Genomic DNA, 5,927 nt, shown 5'->3' with positions numbered 1-5,927 from the left:
GTCCTTTATGATGCAAATAAAATGGGATTAACTTGAGTATTATCCCATGGGCAGTGGAAATCTGGGCTCTTTAGGCCCATATTTCATTTTCAAGTAGTAGAGCATTCTACCACCTTGCCAGTGTTGGGAGAGCCCCACTCTCATAAATGAACATGGAGTAGGCACAAGGCACCAGTTGGTACCTGGAATGACTGCAGGTCGGTACCCTCAGACACGTGCATCATAGCTGAACTCTTATCGCTGCCCCATGGTAGGTATTGATTCTCCACCAGATGATGATAGGTCAAATCTGAACACAGAAGTAGGTAGTAGTCTAGCAAAGCTTCTAGGGTGGCTTAGAAGCAGGGAGCTGGGAAGAGTGGACTCCCTGCCAGGAAATGCAGGGAGATAAGCATGGGGTCCCAGGGTGATGGCAGCACACAGGATAAGCGGAAGCCATGGGAAACCTGCCAGGAGGGAGGGTATCATGAAAAATGAGTTGGGCCAGAAAAGCAGCCCCCAGGCTAAAATATACAGGAAGGTTTATATTAATACACCCCACCATCACCCTTTACCCATCAACAATGCCAAATAGACTTGAATTATACTTACTTATAGACTGTTAAAGGATAATTGCTGAAAGACCACATAATCATAACACTCATCGAAATATCAAAGAAAGGCATATCGGCAATTTTATTTATCTCATTAATTTGTGAAAGAACTAGTAGGATGTCACATCTAGTTACAAGGATAATTCCAAGAATCACATACACACAAGCAAGCAATACTGAAATGAATAAAGATGCAAAACTGGTTTGTTCCACAGGAGATGTGGTAAGACGACTGATGGCATTACCACCAGAAAATGTATTTGCGTATCTACAGACAAGAATCATTTGCAACAGTCTCAGTCATCGACAACTTACAGTTCTGAAACAGTTCAAAGGCAATGAAAGGCCCAGAGGCCCCATAGAAACACCTCATTTTCTGATGAAGACACCCAGTCATCTTTTCGGTCCATTTCAAAGTCATTCACCATGTTTTCTAAATATCAAGGTCTTAACCCAATTACTCTACCTCCTCACTCACCGTTGTCCATGGGAGCATGGGAATGGACAGAACATTCCAGGAAGTGTGATATGGCCTATTCTGGAGCTACGAAAAATGAGCGTATGCAGTAAGAAGTAGGCATGGAATGTAGAATCCTTGAGCACAAAGAGACCTTATGCCAAAGACTTTATTTTACAGGAGCAGAAATAAACAAGAGAGGAAAAGGGATTTTCCTAAAGACATACAGCAGAGGGGACGTGACACCTTCTCTTCTATAGCACACACTTTTTAAGGCAGAGGGGCTGAAAATAGGGGATGCCAAGGGATCATTCATTCCCTCTGGTCTAGGGAGAGTGAATACCAGAGACCTCTCCCCTAAGAGGTGTTCTTTAACTTCCTTGAGCCGCAGCTACAAAACAGGGATGATACTCACACCTCCCTCACTGTGCATTGTCAGGTTTAAATGGGACAGCTTAGAATGAATGCCTATCCCATAGCAGGTACTTCATAGACATCATTTCTTCGCCCTCCTGAGTGGCTGTGTGACCCCAAAGGAGTGACAGGGGTCATTCTGCTTTCACTTGGCAGGGGGTTACAACCATACAAAAAAGGCTGCGGCTGCTTGCCCCTGATGAGTCACATGCTGCTTTCTGACTCAGAGTCAATTCATCTGGAGACAGTTCTGATGATTTCAGGCCCTGGGCTCTTTCAGCCCCAAAGCCTCAGGCCACTACCACATTTCCCAATCTGGCCCCCTTATAACAAATTTGAAGAAAACACAGAAAAAGACAAGAAGACCAAAAAAAATTAAGTATAAAAGTTTCTCCCCATTCTCCAGAAGTCAGGTGGTGGGTGGGTGGATGGAGAAATGGCCAGGCCATGGTGGGAAGAGCCCCAGTGAATTGTACCCTTGGTGCAGGGAACCCACAAACGGAGACACTGGCCTTGTTTCCCATCACTGTGAAGCCGGTGTGACCTTCAAACAGCTCATAGGGCGGGGCTCTTCACATCTTCTGAGTCCTGATATGACTAAGCATCCAACATATAACCGTGTTGTGAACAAGTTGGTCTCAGTTCTCTACCACAATCTCAATTTCGGGGCATCCCTGATCTCTCTCTGCAGAGAGATTCAGAAGAGGCCCCAGAGATAGTAAAAGTTGGGGGGATGGCGGGCGTTGTTTTTTGTGGTTGTTTTTTCCGACTCACACCATCATGTGAAATTGGGACCTTTCTCTTCCTCTGGGAGTGAACCTTGCAAAACCACCCAAAGTCAGACCAGGAAGGGAACCTGAAAGCTCCTGGGATCCAGTCCTCTGCCTTCTACCAGGTGAAATTGCAAACCTAGTAAGGACAAAATTCTGGCTCTTTCAGACTGATAAAAATGTAGAGCTTTCCAGGCGTGGTGGCTCATGCTTTTAATCCCAACACTTTGGGAGGCTGACGTAGGTGGATCACCTGAGGTCAGAAGTTCGAGACCAGCCTGGTCAACATGGCAAACCCCTGTCTCTACTAAAAATACAAAATTTAGCCAGGTGTGGTGGTGCATGCCTGTAATCCCAGCTACTCAGGAGGCTGAGGCAGGAGAATAGCTTGAACCCAGGAGGCAGAGGTTGCAATAAGCAGAGATTGCACCACGGCAATCCAGCCTGGGTGACAGAGCAAGACTCTGTCTTTAAATAAAAAAAAAATTTTTAATGAAAAAAAAGTAGACTCTGAATAGAAGCCCTTTGTTTCTCTGACATACTAGAGATCATAGATCCTGTTTATGAAATTTATCACATCAGAAGAGAGCTGCTCTGCCTGAAGCCTGTGCAAGAGGTCAGGGCCCTTTCTGTTCAGCCATTCCCTGATTTCTGGGATGATATCTACATGAACTCAAGTTTTGACAATGGGGAAATTGAAGTCAGAGAATATAATATGACGGTACGCAATCCAATGAGAAAACCATGGGATTTTAGAATCTCTAAAGACACACTCTAAACCCCAGGACTCTGAATGCCTTCCAAGCCAATAATCTGGAGGTAGTCATCTTCCTTCTTTTTGGAAGATCACAAGATAAAGAAGTGGTTGTAAACCTCCACACTAGAAGCATCCCCAATCCTAGACACTCTCAGCACGTGAGGAAGGGACTGCCTCTTTTCTCTAAAGAAGTGGGATTACAGCTGCAAGGTTTTCACCCAAAGAACCAGCGGAGGAATCTCAATCTCAAGACCATCTCCCCCACTAGCAGCCATCATTCTGCCCATGGGAACCATTGTCCCGGTGATTCAAACTAACAGGATGTCAGTACAAACAGCTATCATTTAATTAAAAAAAAAAAAAAAAAGATAAACTGACAGGACAAGAATCTCTGGGCTGCTTCTTCTAAGATCTATTTGGCCTCTGATGGAAGGGGGTTCAAGGCAGTCCTGGGAAACCCTTCCATCTCACAGCTGTGGTTGCCTGTGGCAGATGCCTTCAATCTCTCACCCATTCTGAATTTTTTTTTAAGACTCAGTCTTGCTCTATTACCCAGGCTGGAGTGTAGTGACATGATCACAGCTCACGGCAGCTTTGATTTCCCAGGCTCAAGGGGGCCTCCCACCTCAGCCTCCTGAGTAGCTGGGACTACAGTTATGTGCCACCACATCCAGCTAATTTTTAACTTTTTTGTAGAGACATGGTCTCACTATGTAGCCTAGAGTGGTCTTGAACTCCTGGACCCAAGCATTTCTCACACCTCACCCTCCCAAAACACTGGAATTATAGGCATGAGCCACTTCATCTGACCCTGAATTCAAAATGAAGTGAAATCACAAACCATGCACTAGGAAAAAGAAGGCATTCTTTTTCATATATTTCAGTGTAAGTCATGGAAGAAAGGGATAAAAGATGGGAAAAAATGAGACAGGCCCTGGATCCATTTAGCAAAATTAAGGAGGTTAGACTGGGGAAACTCAAGTGATGAGAAAATGAAACAGCTACTGCTCCCTGGGGCAATGTTGTGTAACATCTTTTTCTATCTTCTGAAAGCAGATCTAGAATATGTCTTTAACTAATGCATCTGGAACTAGCCAGTTACCATCTAAAGAGGTGTGAGCTATGTGGGCTGGAAGGAGATAATCCCATGCAGGTGCAGACAACCAGGAGGAGGATCCAGTGTTCTTAGTGGCCCCCAAGACTCTTTCCTCTTATGAACCTCAGCATTCCCCATAATTACATGGTGGGAAAGGCAGTTGGATAAATTTTTATCTTCAGATATCTTTGCTCTGACATTCTGGGATTTGATGGTCATATTTGGCTTGCTCTAAAACAGGATCATAAAGATCTGTGGCAGGCCCCCAGAGTTCAGCCCCTTCAACATGGTTCTGTTTTAGTGCCCTGGACATTGGTGCTATGGATGCCAAGGAATTGGATCTAACTTTGCTTGTATTTAAGCTGAGTAAGCAAACAAAACATTTAACTTTGTGTTTAAGATTCAGAAAATTTGCCAGAATCACTTTTCTTTCTCTGCAAAAGGAAAATGACCAGTTGAAGCCAGGCACCATCACTCATGCCTGTAATCCCAGCAGTTTGGGAGGTCAAGGTGGGCAGATCATTTGAGGCCAGGAGTTCAAGGCCAGCCTAGTCAACATGGCAAATTCAAACAGGTGTTTGTCACCAGGATCAGAGGTATCAATGGTGTGAGCCCAAAAGTCCAAAAGGTGTTGCAGCTTCTTTGCCTTGGTCAAATCTTCAACAGAACCTTTGTGAAGCTCAACAAGGCTTTAACGAACATGCTGTGGATTGTAGAACCATATACTGCATGTGGGTACCCAAATCTGAAGTCAGTAAATCAACTAATCTACAAGCATGGTTACAGCAAAATCAGTAAGAAGGGACTTGCTTTGACAGAGAACACTTTGATTGCTCAATCTCTTGGTAAATCGGGTATCATCCACATGGAGGATCTGATTCATGAGAGATATACTGTTGGAAAATGCTTCAAAGAAGCAAATAACTTCCTGTGGCCTTTAAACCTATCCTCTCCAGAAGGTGGAATGAAGAAAAAGGTCATCCATTTTGTAGAAGGCAAAGATGCTGACAATAGGGAGGCCCAGATCAACAGGCTTCCTAGAAGAATAAATATGTCTACCATGATTATTTTTCCAATTTGGTCAGTTAATAAACAGTACCTGCTCTCAAATTGAAAAAGAGAAAAAAAAAAGAAAAAGGAAAATTATCAAACTTAGTTTTATCTCCTTTAAAATTTGTATCTTCTTTAAAAAATGTATTATTCAGAAGCTCCAAGAACCATGAAGCCTGGGTTAAAATGTATTATTAAAACTTTCCCTTTGGGCTTCTCTCTTGCTGACAAGTTCTACAGTACTTAAAAATTGTCTAAGAGAGATTCCTATTTCTGATGTGTTTTGTTCTTGGTTTGTTTTTGGGTTTTTTTCCTGACTTGGCAAAGGCAGGATTGAAACACATGTCCCTTGCTTCCTAGCTCAGTTCTTAGGCCACAGCACAACAGTTTTCATGTTATAAGCTCAGGAATTCTGAAAAGGCTTCTCATCTCCAAAACAGACTCTTCCCAACGCCAAAGTAAAGCTTAAGAAGCCTTTCACAATGACTCACTCAGAAGCAGAGGTTCCCCAACAGAGGAGCAAGTCATGAAATAAACACCCCACAATCTGTGTGTGCAGCAAAGCTCCAAGCACCCCCGTGGACCATAGGCAGTCTCCGAAGCCAGGAGGGCCTCAGAGAGTAGTAGAGCCACAGAAAACTGCTCTCTAGTGCTTACTTTCCCTTTATATTGGACACGGTGAAGAGAGCTTCCTCCCCGGTCTGCCTTTTTTTGCTGCCTTTCCATCCATCCTCTGTTCATTCAGTCATCCATCAACAACGGATTGGATCCATTAAGGCTTCAACTTTCC

At 43.8% G+C, this 5,927-nt stretch overlaps 1 pseudogene; it reads left to right on the top strand.

The window, feature by feature from the left end:
* Window positions 1-393: 393 nt before the first annotated feature.
* On the top strand, window positions 394-5,205 carry LOC116532463 (annotated as a pseudogene).
* Window positions 5,206-5,927: the final 722 nt, after the last annotated feature.

Source organism: Sapajus apella, unplaced genomic scaffold, assembly GCF_009761245.1.
Source record: "Sapajus apella isolate SASKATOON/1434 unplaced genomic scaffold, GSC_monkey_1.0 scaffold76, whole genome shotgun sequence".
Classification (NCBI taxonomy): Eukaryota; Metazoa; Chordata; class Mammalia; order Primates; family Cebidae; genus Sapajus; species Sapajus apella.
Note: the sequence above shows the minus strand (reverse complement) of the source record. Positions and strands in the feature narration are given on the sequence as shown.